General features: G+C 42.0%; 3 protein-coding genes across 4 annotated transcripts in view; 2 read left to right on the forward strand and 1 right to left on the reverse strand.

Annotated features, from left to right (window-relative positions):
* LOC145938518 (follistatin-A-like) overlaps positions 1-1640 on the reverse strand; it is a 29019-nt gene extending 27379 nt beyond the window's left edge. Inside the window, exon 1 of one of the 2 annotated variants that reach the window (XM_083042219.1) lies at positions 1590-1640. The gene's annotated coding sequence lies outside the window, so the exon portion shown is untranslated. The remainder of the gene's footprint in view (positions 1-1589) is intronic. The other variant, XM_083042220.1, reaches the window with a different exon arrangement.
* The window catches only part of Rme-8 (receptor mediated endocytosis 8), a 55379-nt gene that overhangs the window by 13667 nt on the left and 25399 nt on the right, over positions 1-16313 (forward strand). The window lies entirely within an intron of this gene.
* Positions 1-16313, forward strand: part of Accoas (acetyl coenzyme A synthase) — an 82056-nt gene that overhangs the window by 13648 nt on the left and 52095 nt on the right. The gene's annotated exons all lie outside the window — the stretch shown is intronic.

The raw sequence follows: 16313 nt of genomic DNA on the forward strand, positions 1-16313 counted from the left end.
AACGTTTCGCCGTATGCCGAGCGAAGCTCTGCAAAAGCAGCCTGTACACGCGGCCGCGTTGCGTTGTATCGTCCCCACTTCCCTTCTTCGAGCGCGCGATCGCGGCGGCGGCGGCGGTGGTGGTGGCGGCGGTGGTGGCGGTGGCGGTAGCGATGGCGGCAACGGCGGCGGCGGTCACGACGACGGCGACTATCTGTCTGTATGCCTACACGCCTGCCTTCCTGCATGCCTGTACATCTCCTCCTCCTATTGCAGCTCCCCTTCTTCTCTTGCTCTTTATCCTTTTCCTTTTTTTTCTCCTTTTCCTTTTTCTTTTCTTTCATCTTTTTCTTCTTCTTCATCTTCTTCTTCATCTTCTTCGTCTTCTTCTTCTTCTTCTTCTTCTTCTTCTTCGTCTTCTTCTTCTTCTTCTTCTTCTTCTTCTTCTTGTCCTCATCCTACTTCTGTCTCGTCCTCCATACCCTTTGCATTCCTCCTCTCGCATCCGTGCGTTCCTCCGTGTGTTCTTCCGTCTTGCCTACGGGTTACAGGATCCACCTACGCGCCTCCCTTTGACTACCTCCCTTCCTTCCTTCCTTTTGTTTTTTACGTGTCCCTCGCGCGGAAGTTTATAGCGGAGAATTTTCCGGTTTCGCCGGCTGCGAGAGTTGAAGAAGACTTGTTCGATCGAGCCGAGACCACGGAGCTTACGCGTATTTTACGCGTACGGGGCAATATGTGGTGAAATATTGTTCAATTCACGATGGATCCGACTTTTACCCCTCACTTGATCGCAAAGCATTTTTCTAAACGATTTACCTTCTAAACGTTTTATTCTCACGATAGCTCTAACAATGTTCAAGTTTCACCAAATTTCTGCGACTTCGCGTTCTCGTTTATCTCAATACATTTATTTCAAATAGATATCGATTTGCCGATAATTATCAAGTTTATCTGCAGATGAAATAGTTGTTGGCAAATTTTTATCATAAAAATAATTATGCATTTTAATAAATTGTATTTATTAATTTTATTTTAAGGAGCACTTTGTGGTACATTATATTTACAGGTGACACTTGTTCATTTAGAATAACACATCCGTAGCGACTAGAGACTTCATTATCTTAAAACAATAAAAATATAAAATAATCGAATTATACTGTACAATCAATGTATGTATCAATGCGTACGTGAATGATGACACACAACTGTCAAATAAATTTTTTATCGGAATATTAAATAATCTTAGTATTATATAGGAAAAAAGGCAGTATATAAAAAATGCAATATTCGGTTAAGAATAAGAATAGAAACTCCATAATTTGGCAAGAATCGCATAGCATCTCGTAAAACCGAATCATAAAAAAGATACTTGAGAAAGACAGATACCATTCAGGTCTTACATATTTTTCGCCACCGTCCAAAGACACGAAGGGGGTTGACGTTAAAGCAGCGACTTCCGGTTGGTTTCGAAACGTTCGGCGCGAGCGGGAATGAGCGAGATGACGGCCGTTGAAATCTTTGTCAGTCGCGGTAAATCATCTCGAATGACGCGTGAGACGTGAGAGACAAGAAAATTCGGCACGTGAAGATAAGTGCAATATACACACCGTTCCAGCGACAAGATGCAATGGTGATTGGTGGATGCACCGCTGGTCCACGTCTCTTTTATACCTCGCGGCTCGGCGCGGCGCGACCCCCGACAAAGCGGTACCGCCCCCTGGACACGTGACGATGCTGGATCTGCCACCAGGGATACTATGCGCTCCTTGCAGCGCACCCCGTCGCAACTACCCGCTAGACTACCCCACTACGGAAGCCCGCACCCTCCCATCCTTCCTCGCGCAGCGATGCACTAATTGATATCATTACGTGACGTCCAAGTACGTGTATAGACTTTGTCTCTATTGCTCGCGCAATATGAATGATGGTGCACCTTATCCGATAGTGCATAACAATCGACTGCCCTTTGGCTACTAGTTTTTCGACTATTTAATCAGGTTTTTGTTTGCTCGATTTTCAGTCGTTAATTATTCGTAAGCTTTCTATCGGAGAAATAAAACTATAATCTGAATATTTTTTGCAGAAGTCTATATCACGCATATATACGATAAATATAACAATTCGCACGACTTTATATTTAAATATATAGCATTTTTTATAATTTTAGCAATAATAAAAGATTGTTGAAATTTTCACTTTTTGAGCAGCGTATATAACGTCGCAGCATCTTGGTTAAACGCGAATACATGTGCGATGACTCGAGACGAGTGAATCTAGTCTGTATATGGTCCGGCTCAAGCCATCTGCCTATCGCGCAGTCACTGTTTCTTGACGAAGTCTGAGGTAGACAGACAGTCGGATAGCAGAATGATTAGAGTGTGCGGAGGAAGAAAATAGTAAAAAAGAAAGAGAGAAGGAGATGAGGACTTGACTGACAACAGTCGCGTAAGTCTATAGGTATAGGGATCGTCATCGAGCTTAGCTTAGGGAGATAGCGAAAAGGACGAAGGGGATGCAAAATGTGAGACAGAAGGAACGCTAAGCTAAAGTATAAGTCTTTGGTAGGTTGAAGAAAGAGAGAGGTAGCGAAATTTTCTTTCCCTTGTACGATCTCATCTTTGATCGTTTCTTCCGTGGAACTGCAAAAAGCGATCGATCGATCTCGGAAAGCATCGCACGGAGAATTTGCTGGGGGTTGTTCGATTACTATGCAGCCTCAGACTTTCTTCAATAAACGGTCTACCGGACTGAATGGCCTTTCGTTTATCAACGGCTGTTTTTGCGCGGGTCGTTGCAAGGACGACGAAAATTCGATTTGCGTGAAGCTGTGCTCCAGCTCTATTCGCCTCAGTCTCCTTGGCGTGTCGCGATCGTAATCTCTCGACACACTCGGTTGTTTTACAAAAAAGAGAGAAAAAGAGAGCCAGATCTTTTATATTTCAATATTATTTGCATATTATAAATTTCTCTTTTTTCTAAATTAAATATAAAAGAGAAGCAATGTTAATAAGAATTTCATTATTTTATTAATTAAGGAAGCATTAAAAATAGTAAATTATTTCTATAATTAATAACGCGCGTATAATTAATTATAGAGACTTAATAATTATATGTTAGGTACTTGTATTTTTTATTATATTTTTTTCCGATACTTTCATCTTTTTTATCTTATATTTTTTTCGTTGCACGACGTATTACCAAACGAACACGTGTCTCTCTTCTCCTCTCACGATTTTCAGTACTACTGTACGCGTTACGCAACGCCACATCTGTTTATTAGATTTTCTTAACGCGTTCTGGCGATCGCGTTTCTTGCGATTTCGAGACGGTGACAGACGAGGATCTTGGAGACGAAGCGACGTTACGCGACCCTCCATTCATACTCGGCGGGAAGTCACGAGTCATCGGCGACGGACCAACTCGATATAGTCGGAGTCAGTCTACCAATCTGTAAGAAGGCGCAAAAACTCGCCGGAACAGAGATGGGATAAAATATGCGGATGTCACCGATTTGATCGATTTAACATACGGTCGAGAGAAAGAGAGGAGACGGAGAGGAGTACGCGAACCGAGGAATTGAGTTTACTCCACAACTGGATCTCGAGAGTCGCGGTGATCTCGGAATAATTGCGTATCCTGCGACTTTGTTTTTAATACTTTGAAACAAACAAAAAAAACTCGACAGGACAAGTGCATCGACTGCGAAATATCGGTTTCTTCTTGCTTCTATATCGAGATTAAATATCGATAGCATATACATGAAATGCCGCGTGAATAAATTGATCCGATCCTTCATCGAAAACGTCATTGGTTCCCGTATGGAACGTGATCAATCGTCGTCTAGGCGCATTCGATTCGTCGCTGATAGATAAGCGACTATGGATGTTTCGTGCGTACACATATATACGCATTCGTACCCTCCGCATGCTGAATTGGCGGCGCATAATCGGCGAAACTGCCGTCAGAATCCGTCAGTAACCTGAGGCGAACATTATGCTACCATACTGCCAATAGTGTTGCGTAATTACGTGTTCCCCGGAGGGTTTGCGGCGGTTGCGTGGAATCGTGACGATGCTACGGAACGTCCTGTCACTTAAGAGCGTGGACAGGATGCATCTAAGACCAGAGAGAGAGAGAGAGAGAGAAGAGGAATTGTTCGGAGAGTTGAATTTTTCTGTAGGATGATAGATTGTAAGGGGGATATATATGTGCGTCGCAAACTTTTTTTATAAATTTAATTTATCTATTAAAGCTTAGGTATTTTATAAAACGGCGGACTTTCAAAAATTCAGCGATTAAGAAGTCAAAATATTTTACAAAAAAATCTCCAACATGTATAAAACTTAAATAATATAATTAAAATGTACAATATTAGCGATCATATTTCTGTACATTCGAGAAAGCTTTGCACGTTAAGTATGCGCAAAGATGCATCTCTTTTTACGGATGCTGCATAGTTGGTGGTTGGCAGCCGACGCCGATACATACATAGTTGGAGAATTTAATTTCGCGATTCTTATTCTCTCGTGGCGGGATACGGAGATTCCTCAAAGAAACAATGTCTCGCAGCTTCTGTTCCCATTCTCGACGGTATATCCGCGTCAGCTAGCCTTCTCTCGCGCTGCACGCGGCTCCGCATCGGTAATGCCTAAAGATTTACGCTGCACACGTGCGCGCCGATGTTTCTCGTGCACACACATCTCCACGCGCGTAACAAGACAACGCGGAATATACGTACTTTTTGCAAGACTACGAAGACTACGAAAACTACATGTGCGCGCGCGCGCGCGAGTTCCTTTTAACATCATTATGCCGTCCACACAAAGCAGACTGATATATTAGAAATATAGTATTGTTTATACTCTTATACGCGATGTCGCAGCCAACTATCGTGACAGGACTTGAACATTCTAGTGGAGCATTTCGCCCGGGAGAGCAGACACACGTAGGCACGATAGACGTAGACATACATACGTATAAGATACGTATCGCAAAGCGCATGCTTGTAGAAATAAATTGCTTGCTTTGCAGATATGTAATGCAGATTGTAGGCACACCGGGAAAGAAGAGAAAACAGCCATTCCGTTTTGATGGCACGTTGACAGATAACGAGAAACTTGCCTATTTAGATCGCAGTGTTGCTGCGAGAGATCTCTCAACGGTTCATATCTTTTCCATGCGAGTAAACATGCCTCTCTCTCGTATCCTCGCTTACTTACTCGCTCTACTTACACATTAAATATATCTTTATCTATAAATAATAAATACAAGAAAAATTGAGAGAATATAAAAAATAGAGAGAAATAACATTTGTTATAGTTTGTCTACCTCGAATAGACATCGGAGAATCAAATTGCAACCGCGTACGAGTATTTATCGGTAGAAATGGGAGGATGTGTTAGTCTTGAACTAACGTCGAATCTCTAATTCGCAAAACTTGCAATGTTTACTCTCACATACATAATGCATACCGCAACATTGCAAGGAAGGTAGACAGGCAAAGTAATGGCAATAACAGCTTCCAACGCTTCCAACGATGTCTTTTTGTTATTTTTATTCCTCCCCTTCGCTCTTCTCCCCGCATCGCTATTTATTACGACACGAATCACTTGGAGGTTCTCTTGAACAGATACAGGTACAGATTCGATGGTAACCATTTATTATGCGTCTTCGCAACAAAGTCGCGTGCAAGCGTACGAAGAAAGAATCTGTGTGAGATTTTGAGTTTGGCCGCAAGGATCAAAACAAAGCTATAGAAGAAAGAAAAGCCAGGCAACACGAAGTTATAGCGAAAATCGTTAATAGCCGTATATTTTTTATCGTATCTATAGAGTCCTACGAATCTATAGAAAGAAATTTTGAATATATGCGTATCCTCCCTTGTGTGTTTGAAATCCATGTTCCCGAAAACCTTATACATAAATCTAGGATCGAGATCGCGTACGAGACAATCAAAACCGCAGAAACGTACCGCTGAGACGAAACCGCAAACAACCTATCGTAATTTTGAAGAAGCAAGCTCGGCGAAAGAGCGTATCAATAGTTTGTCTTCACCTTTGACTATGTATTTCAAAGAGAGAGAAAGAGAAGAAAGGATAAAGAGAGAGGAGAGGAGAGAGAGAGAGAGAGAGTCTGTAAATTTCTAGCAAATATAATTTATTCCGTTGATCCTTTTCTTTTCTCGCGGTGAGTCTTTTCGCTCGGAAGTAGGATCCGTGTAAAGGCAGCCATCCGCTGACTGTGGTCAGCGAGCGGGACGAGACTGAATATATCGTCGTTTTGCCACGTCTGCCGGCAGTCTAGACTTGTCGAGTCCTCGAGTCCGACCGTCCGACGTCACCGAATGAACAGACTTTTAGGGCGGTGCGGAACATCCGCGAAACGTCGTGTTTTGTAGCTGGCAAGCAGGTAGACGGATTCGGGCAGATTGTTCCGATTCTACAAGCGCAACAGAGTCAGTTCTGTTAACGCTCTCTATGCGAAACTTGCATTATGCATTCGCAAAGTTTCCATTTTGGCCGGAGGTCGTCGCGGCGAAGAGGTTTTCTCTTTCGCGTATTATAATCTATGCCTTCTATAATCTCTCTAGACGGCATTATTTTACGTTAAGCGTTAAAGAGATTCTTACTTAGCGCGCGACTGCTTCTCACGCGCAAACCACGACGCGCTTCCTTCCTCGAGCAACTTTATCGTCGATAATTCGCTTCTGACGCGAGGAGCGGATAAAAGAGTGAGAAGTACGAGAGGAGAGGAGAAAACATTAAGGAAAGACGTTAAGGTATCTCGCAACGACGGCGCACATGCAGCCTTCCAGCTGCATCCGCGACACAGCTGCCTCTCCTTCATTCTACGCTACGCCTTGGACAGACTTTCCAAGAAACGCAACCACGCGCTGTTTCTCGCGCCGTTTTTCATCAATTGTTCTTGCTGGCACATTCATGCGTCCTCTGATCCCTTCTTCCTCTTTGATTCTTCCTCTATTCTCGCTACGCGCTATTCTCTCTTCCTTTCTTGTCCTTTTTCTTTTAATAGAGCAATTTAGTAATCGATCCTTTAATATCGCGCAAAAACATCTTACATTTTTGCACTCTACGTATAAAATTTCTTCTCCCGATTTTTCCTCTTCTCTCGAAATGCATTTCATGCACGATTTATCTTTATAATGTCTCGGTTGTTTATTTTCTGCAAATCGTAGACTACTGTTAGATATTGTTTTACTTTGGCGTAGCGCTTTGGTCAGACATTACTCGCCGTTGACAATGGCACTGGCATAAGCTATGAGTTCTTGGCCAAAGAGGGCGAGAGACGAACGGGCCCTCTCGGCTCGGAGATCCTGAATGGTAATGATTATAGCAAATTGCTCTTGCTTGGCTTGGGGGTGCCTAATAGCCACTCAGTGGGGCTGTTGAAACCGCGCGCCCCTTCGTTCAACCTTTGATCCCCCCGCTCGAGTCAACCCTTCAAAACTTGATTGTTTCTACCCTGCTTCACAGTACGGATGGACTCCTGAAGTTCGTTCTCCGTGGACGTTCTCGATATGTCTTATCGACGTGCACATTTTTCTTGTAATAATGCATGACAGTAAGTCTTACAGGATTCTTTATAATATTCGATTTCCTGTTTTGTATCTACAGATAGCATGTAATTCATAAAATAATTTCCTTATTCTTACAACTCTTTGTTTTCGCGATTCCTGTTAATCCCGCCTATTTTGCATATACAAGTTTCTACCTTGACTAGCCCCCAGCCAACATTCAAACTCGCGTGCAATCGTCGAGGAGTTCTAGATATTTACAGTCTTTGCTGTCTCGAGAAAAATACCAAAGACCAAAAGAGAAAGAGAGAGGCAGGTTCGATACGGAGAGAGGCATGATCGTGTTTTAACGGACATTGAGATATTAAACGTCGAGATGCCGTCGGCGGAGAGAGCCGTCGAGGAATCGGTAACGTTACACTTACGCGCACGCTCGTGCACGTGCCTGCTCACGTGCATGAACGCATACGTGCATGAACGCATACGTGCGTGCGTGCATGCGTACAGGTCATTCCAGGACGATGCGCAAGTTGGCAGAAAATATTTTCAAGGTACAGAGTAATGCGGCCCGAATGACTGACGTATACTGAAAGAGCTTCGTCCAGCGGGACAGCCTCTTCGGCGTCGATGGTGGAGATGGAAGGGCGAAAGGAAGAACGATGAGAAAAGGCGCGGCAAATGAAGTTAGCGAGTGCACGAATAGAAGAGAGCGAACGGCAGTGCTACAGAAGCAGAAAACTAGGAGGATAATGTGCCAATGCGACGGCTCAAGGATAAAAGGATGCGGAGACGCGGGGATAAGAGACAAGACTGCGACGCGTTGTCTTTCATTGGAGAAGAAGGCAAGAAAAGGGTGGGAAAGAGAGAAGAGAGCGCAGGGGAGAACTCGCCTGCAGGGACCACGGTCGTTGCTGCCCACGCCATGGACCATCTATCCACGTCCACTGTGACCACCTGCGCAATCTAACAGCCTAGCTCTAACGATGCTCTTCCATAGTATTCTGCAGGAGACAGACATGTCCACTCGAGACTGTGTTCGTTCACCGATATAGGCGCGACGTTACTCTATAACGAAGGAAAAATCAATGATTCTGCACACTGAAAAGTGTGTGTAATCTTGCCATCATGATCTATCTGTATCAGTGAGAAAGAGAGAAAGAGATACGAGGTTTTAAATATTTTTTTAACATTACAGAATATCGCATTTTTTCTCGAGATAATGCAATTTTTCAAAAATGTTGAGCAACTGTGAATTTTTTCTTTCCTTATCTCGTTACCTTTTTCTTTTTTAAAAGTAAAATATAATATATATATATATATATATATATATATATATATAATATTACAAATATATTTAGTTCTCTTCTCGATAGTTTCTCTTTATACTTTTATCTTTCTTACGACAGCGCGCATTTTTTAAACACGTTCTCGCAAAGTTGCACTTATATGTTAGTACCGTGAGCGCCTGCAGCCATTTTCAGATCTCGTTGTTCTGCGCAGCTTTACGTAAATACCGACGCCCTGTGGTTATTGCGCTGAGATCAGATCTCTCTCTCTCTCTCTCTCTTTCTCTCTGTACAACGTACAACCAGTACTCATTATAATGTAAACTTGCATTTTTACATGGCAGACACTTTACAGACTGCTAGCTACTATTTTTTTAAGTTGAATAACATCAAGTCTTTTATTTTTTAAAGAGAAGGATATTTGTCGAGAATAAACGATTCAGTTGATCTATCAAGTGGAGCACTACTCTGTTAGTTTCGGCTTTCCGAATAGTGCAAAGTGTGAATTGGCGATTATTCGTGAAAGTCAACCGACTGATCATACGAGTGATGATGTAAAGCAAAATCTCTTTTACGGAATCACGATGGTCCGTGGTGCAAGAAACTTGTATGGAGGATGCGTTCTCCAAGTTCCTCGCGTAGCGCCGTTAAAAAACTGAAAAGCACTCGCTAAGGTCCGCGGGACAATGGACCTCTTCTCTCTCTTTCTCCTTCTCTCGACCAGCGGTCGAAGGTTTTCAGCACCCTAGTGGTCAATTTCCCACTCAGACGGAATCATTAGTCTACAGCTATGGTTCAGGGTGCTCTCGCACTCCCTGACGAGAGAAGTACACTCGATGAGCGAAACCAAGCGTACTAAAACCAAACTCGCAATCAACAACCGGAGAATGCGCCGCGTTATATCTCAGACATAATTTTCAGTCGTTATATAAAGATTAATTATTTATTAAGAAAATTATTTGAAATTTATTGAAATTATTTGAAATTAAACATACTCGATATAGATTTCTTGAAAAAATTATTTATTCTGAGTTTTCGCGATCGCGATTGTATAATCGATTTATACCTGTCTTTCGATAGCGATGTATAAGGATAAAGGTGTATTATGTTTGACGAGCGTGCGACGAATGCAGGTTGGCAGGATGTCCCTTTGGTCGCGTGAGGATCGCGTGGCGACAGCTAAAAAATGTATGTCTTCTGACCAAAAGCGAGACACACGACGGGAAGAAAACGATAAAGAGAGGAAAAGGGCAGCGATATATAAAGAATGACGATGATGGGGTGAGAAAAAAAAATGATTGTATCGAGAGCCAACCACGTCCGCCGGGTAATTACGATTACTATCTATGAGTAGCCAGTGACTGTCCAAGTAGCGTGAGAAGAACAACCATTGAAATTCTCCATACGAACTGGTTTCACGCCTCCTGGTTCCGTTTGCAAGTGCACGTAGCCGACCGCGTAGACGTTGCAGATACCCCGGGAGAGGAAGTAGGCGTACACTATCCGTATATACTCTCTCTCGTTCTCTTTCTCTTATTTTTATATTTTCTTCTGCGCGCAAAACCAATATATCTTCACCTCTCTCTCGTCTTCTCCAGCTCCAACGCGACAGAGTTATCTTCTCCTTGCTAATCCATACATATATCTATTTCGATTTATTTATCTATCTATTTATTTAATTAACTATTCATTTATTTATCTAACCGTCTGCATACATTGACAGTTTCGCATGTCGGAGCGAATGTTGCTCTATATCTCTATATTATTAGAAACATTTAAAATAGCGGAATGTTAACGTCAACTTTATTAACGAATGAATTTTTGAAAAAGCAACGATGGGGGGAAAGCGAATGTATACGCCACACATGTCTAGTACTCGAGCGAAGTAGTTAATCCCCAAGCTAGCCAACTCGGGGACGTGGACGATGCCCTGCGTGATATCGCAGGATATCCGACTGGTGCGAGAGAGCGAGAGCGAGAGCCGCAGAGCGCAGCCCAGCGCAGCCCAGCGCAGCAGCCGTGCCGTGCCACGTAACACGTAACTCGCTTTCGCAGCGCAGCGTGTGTGCATGGCGTTACATCCCGACCGAACGATGACGACGAGTGTCGGTCACGTGTATAAGTACGTACGTACGGTGCGCGTATGATCGTGCGTACGCGGGATTACTACACGCATACGAGCAGCGATGTGCCGCATTCACGTAGTCCCGTCTAGACGGCCGTCAGACGTATTATTGAGTTCGCGTAACTCTCTGCGCTACATAGCTATCGCATTACCTATATGTTATGCGCGCCTGCTCGCACACTTGTATAGGCACGTACGTACGTACGTTGTGCGTGTGCGTGCGTGTACGCCGACTACGACGAGACGCACATCACGCACACACTCGCGCCGAATCGCGCCGAGGTTGGTCCCACAGCTGACGTAACCACCGCTAATTACGCGGTCGACTCCGTAGATCGGTTCGTTGCGTCGCTTTCGACCGCTCGTTGCACACGTAAGTTTATAAAGTACACGCATCCGCATATCCACGTGCACGCTCTGGCGAATTGCCAAGTCTCCGATTCCTTGACATTTTTCTGCTGTCATGGACAACACGAATTAAGGCTACGGAATTATTGGGACGCGCGGGATTCCAGACAACAATGTGTTGTATTTGTCGTTTCGTCTTTTCCTGATTTTTTTTTTTTTTTTTTTTTTGCTTGTCGCGGTTATTGATAAACCAAATTAGCTATGCAATTAAAAGCGATGATGATATGCGCGCGGAATATATATATATATATGCAATCTGTAATTATATCCGCTCTTCTTCAATTTACAAACTTATATATAATTCAGATCGATGCTCAGCCGCTGGCTAATGCAACAGTAATGACTTGGCGGAAATTATCGCTGAGCGGTATATGATCCTTGCGAAAAATACGTGATATACGCGCGAACGCTCTAGGAAATTTCCTTTCGGACTACCGTTCATAAATCGAATTGCTTTACGCATCTCGAAGGATACAAATGCGAACGATAAAGCTGGCTTATCCCGATGGCAGAACCAATCAACGAAGCATCTCTATATCCCCTTTCACGAGATAAATCATAAAATGACAGAATCTATCACTTTAGAAGAAAAAAAAAAAAAAAAACAATTATGGAACAAAATAGCCACATGATCACAGCGATTAATGTGTCAAAAGAGTATTAACGACTATTTTTCTATTTAATTAAAATATATTCGGAAGAAAAGTCAATATTGAGTGATAATTAAAATAAAATTGTTTGGATGAATGAATCTCTCTGTATACCCCTACATATCACGTCATATCACATGTATCGTATACCGTATATTTAATGTAATAAATATCATTTGGAGATGACAATAGAGTTTATCGTGCGATTTTAATTTGCATCGCGCAGTGAGAGGTGAAATTGATCGCGAGTCTACGGTGCAATTTTTACAATTGCAGTTTTTTGACTCTAATACTATTTTGTTAGGCTTATTCCACGTCCTCTTCTTCGTACCATTCTGGCCACCTACGCGATATTCTTGTCTCCGACGAGTCAGAGAAGCGCCCGGAGGACGGGTGCCTCGCCTTCCTGGAACTCGTCTCATTCAGCGGCGCGAAACTATTTATAGGACATATTCCGGTGATGTACTGAATGAACGGGTTATCTATGCGCGTTACGAACATTTCTACGGGCAATGATCGCGTTTTTTGTGACCTAAGCAGGACCATTTTATCCATTAGTTACCAGCGCGATGCCTAGGATTTACGCAAACACTTGTGCGAATGCTACTTTTTGTGATTAAACAAGAAATTTAATGACTAAAAAATTGAAACTTATTAATGATCTATTTAGTGTTTAAAAATATAAAATGGTATCAGAGAAGGAAAGCACAATTGGTTTAATGATGTCAATAGCGGTATTCTTATACAGATTAATTCTTTAGGAGATGTACATCTATTTTTATTTTTCTTTATATACATTTTAGCGATATAATACTAAATTGTCTTTAAAGTTAAATATTAGTAGCTGCATTGACGCTAAAATGTATATAAAAGAAAAGATGAACATATATTATTATAATTACTCTGGCGAATCACGCGACTTGAGTCAACGTCTATATAGTATCGATATCTTATATGATATGCATACGTGTTTTGTCTCTCGACAGACGACCAAGACACAACTAACTGATATTTGATTTGGATTGCTGTGGGATATTAATACGATATCGATCGAGCTCTCGCATGTCTGATGCCATAGCTGTGAATTATTTGCGAGTGAAGAAAGATAGTCTAGCAATGTAGATATACTATATTAACAACTCGTATATATATATTGTGTCGATAGCTCGTTATCAAAGTGTCAAAGTATAAGGAGATATAAGGACAATATAAGGAGAAGTTGATGAGAAACACTGCTTTTTTCGGCCTGAGCAAGATTCGGGCCATCATGATAGTTTAAGAGAGGTCAATAAAATGACACGCGCGAGCATAGACCAGTCTACAAAACAGGAAGGTCCACTTGTCATAGATTAGGCGGCCCTGTAGATCCTATGGGAGTAGTCCACGTCCCGTGCGAAGGAACTCTGACCGCGAGTCGTACAATCTATTTACTAATATCGCGTTATATGACGTGTCCTCGGTAAGTAATAGAACGGACACGTGCACGCGCCCTTCTCGCGAGGTGGTTGAACTCGGAATAGATAGGACTCTCTCGTGTATACATGTAATATACGCATACGCTTTCGTCACTAAATACAGGATACGCGTGTAACACGCACGTGTATGTGTATCTCGTTGCGTAGCAGAGAGAATCGAGAAGTCGACGGGCATAACTAGCGAGAGATTGACGAACACATGTTTTTCTATCGTTAATTAACGCGGGCCGCCTACGCGCTACGGTTTCCCCGGTGTAATAGGGACATATACATACATAAATGCAGGCGGTACAGTGCAAACTGCAAACGCGTATCCTGCACTCTGTCTACCGGCTGCTACTTCATGCGTGCGTCCGCATTCCTAGCCCCTTCAATTACAAACCGCGTAAAGGTATACGCGCGTGTGTACGCGCTTGTCTATTAGAACGCTCGGTGCTGGACAAACGCTAACAGCGACCACGCATTATTACCCAGCCAGAACTGGACCCTTTGTTGTTTCTGTCGGTGCTACAGTCGACATCCGGCTTACCTAGCGTACTAATGTCGTATCGTTTTCATTGTGTGTGTGTGTGTGTGTGTGTGTGTGTACCTACGCCGACTCTTTTTTTTCCAACCTTTTATCAATATTGATCTCGAATGGGAAACGCTTGTACTTTGGCTAGAGATGTGTACTCGGAGCTCCAAGCGCGACAATTCCGTTGCACGTCGATTTTCTTATTATCGGAGCATCTTACGTTCACCATGTATTTTACGATTCTTTTCAATGATTTATACAATATCTCTTTTTACAATTACGTAACAGTTTCCTTTATTTTAATCTTATACAATTATACACGTATAGAAAAAAATCGCGACGTTTGTATATCGATCCCACGAAAATGTAAATTAAACTTTGAATAATTAGCTTAGCGATTGTCAGTATAACGTTGCTGCAATATAGAGGAATAATAATTTGAGTATTTTTACGAGGAAACCAGTTCTCTCCATTAACATATAATTAAGAGCTGGCGAATATTAAAAGTCCAATGAACGTTGAGATTTTGCAACGCGCAGTTGAAAGCATAATATTACTACTTGCGGGCAACATATGATAACCGCATTATTACACTTGCGGATCTCGTAGAAACACGCCTTGTTATTGGTCATTATCTATATGAAATTATGTATCCGATCGCTAGTTTCCCCTTTCGTCTGTGTATGCGTGTAAAATCGAGTCATTTCGTCATTAGAATATTTTATCAAGCCTCACCCATCAAATTTAATGTGCGATATAATTATGCTTGTATTTATGAAAAAAAAAAATGCTTGTATTACAAGTTATGTTTAGGAGAAATTTTTATCGAGGTGCAATATTATATACATATATGATATATAATATATGCACATTATAATTAATAGTCGTATATAATTATCATAGTGCAGCATGAAATAAATATATCGATATTAGTATCGGCATATAGGATTTACATGGAACTGCAGCTTTGATTATGGCTGCGTTTTGTGGCTTTGAAGTGCAGGTGGCACGAAAGTGTGTTCACCAGATACGCTTAATGGTAATGAACAATGGTCGTGCGCGAATTTGATCCGCCGTCTCACGATGTAGGCTAGACATCATCTCGAATTACACGACGAGCCAGCGGCCGCAATTTGTCACTTCGTGTTTATCTCGTCATACGCATCGGAATGTAATATCCTGATTAACCCTTGCGTCTCTCAAAATACCGCTTCTCATTGATGCCACTACGCGGACAATGTAATCGTTTTTCTCTCTCCTATCTGGCGGTACACAAAAATTATTTACAAGCCTTGTATGTTAATAATTTGTATTAAACAAGTTTTATCGTGCATTAAAATTGATCAAGTCAGACTTGGCGATCGAAGCAAATATAATAATAATTGGATAACATTAACGTAACATTATCGCTTGCATTACGTCGTTATAATAATTTTTAACGTGTGTCCCTCTTTAAATTTTTTCATTGTAATTTATAATATAACCAAGACCAGCGAAACGACATATACCGCGTAATATAGGGGAAACGAATTCGGTCGACAATTGCCAAATAAATGTGGATCATTTCGGAAAAATAGGGAAAAACGAGTGCGGCCAGACCAAGTTCTCTATCTTTTCCTCCTTCAGCCATAGTAGAGGGATGCATCAAGGCCAGATGAGGCCTGTCCACTAGTAAAAGAGGGCCGAAAAATGGCTGACAGGTAACAAACGAGAGCCATTTGTTAGCACCGATTTGCCCTGGCGTTTACCGCCGTGTCTAGACACCCAGGTCCGCCCGGATTCTCTTCTACTACTCGTACGGTACATTTCCGTAAACTCCTCGCTGCGATATTTACGAAGAATCGCGTTTTATGAGAGATATTCACGAGAAAACGTTCATATATTATCAAACGTTTTAAGTCTAAATGTAAACGAGTCAAAATATTTGGTACAAATCTCAGAAAAATCACTTGATAATTGAAAGCTTTTTAAACATTTACAAACAATTTCCGGGCGAAATGCTACTTTTCCATTTAAAGTTATCAGCACGAAAATATCCGAAATAATTGGTCTGCGTAGTTTTCGTCTGTGGAATTAGTAGAATTGCGTTTTCGAAACATAAAATACGTATCTGTATCGCACGATCTGTGTTCGCCGTCTTGCCGTGAGTTCGTTCCCGCGCCCGGAAATGCATAATTGAAAGGCGAGGAGAGCCTCATAAATAACCGCGCTAATTATTTCTAGCCTCGCCAATTTCCTGCCTTCTTGTTTGTCCGTACGCCTTCTCTCCTTTTGCTCTTTCGATCTTTTTTTTTTTTTTTCTTCTCCGCGATTGCCTTTTCTCTCTTATCCACTTGAGT

Source organism: Prenolepis imparis, unplaced genomic scaffold (assembly GCF_030444845.1).
Source record: "Prenolepis imparis isolate NDT839.2.m4 unplaced genomic scaffold, iyPreImpa1.0 SCAF_7, whole genome shotgun sequence".
NCBI lineage: Eukaryota > Metazoa > Arthropoda > Insecta > Hymenoptera > Formicidae > Prenolepis > Prenolepis imparis.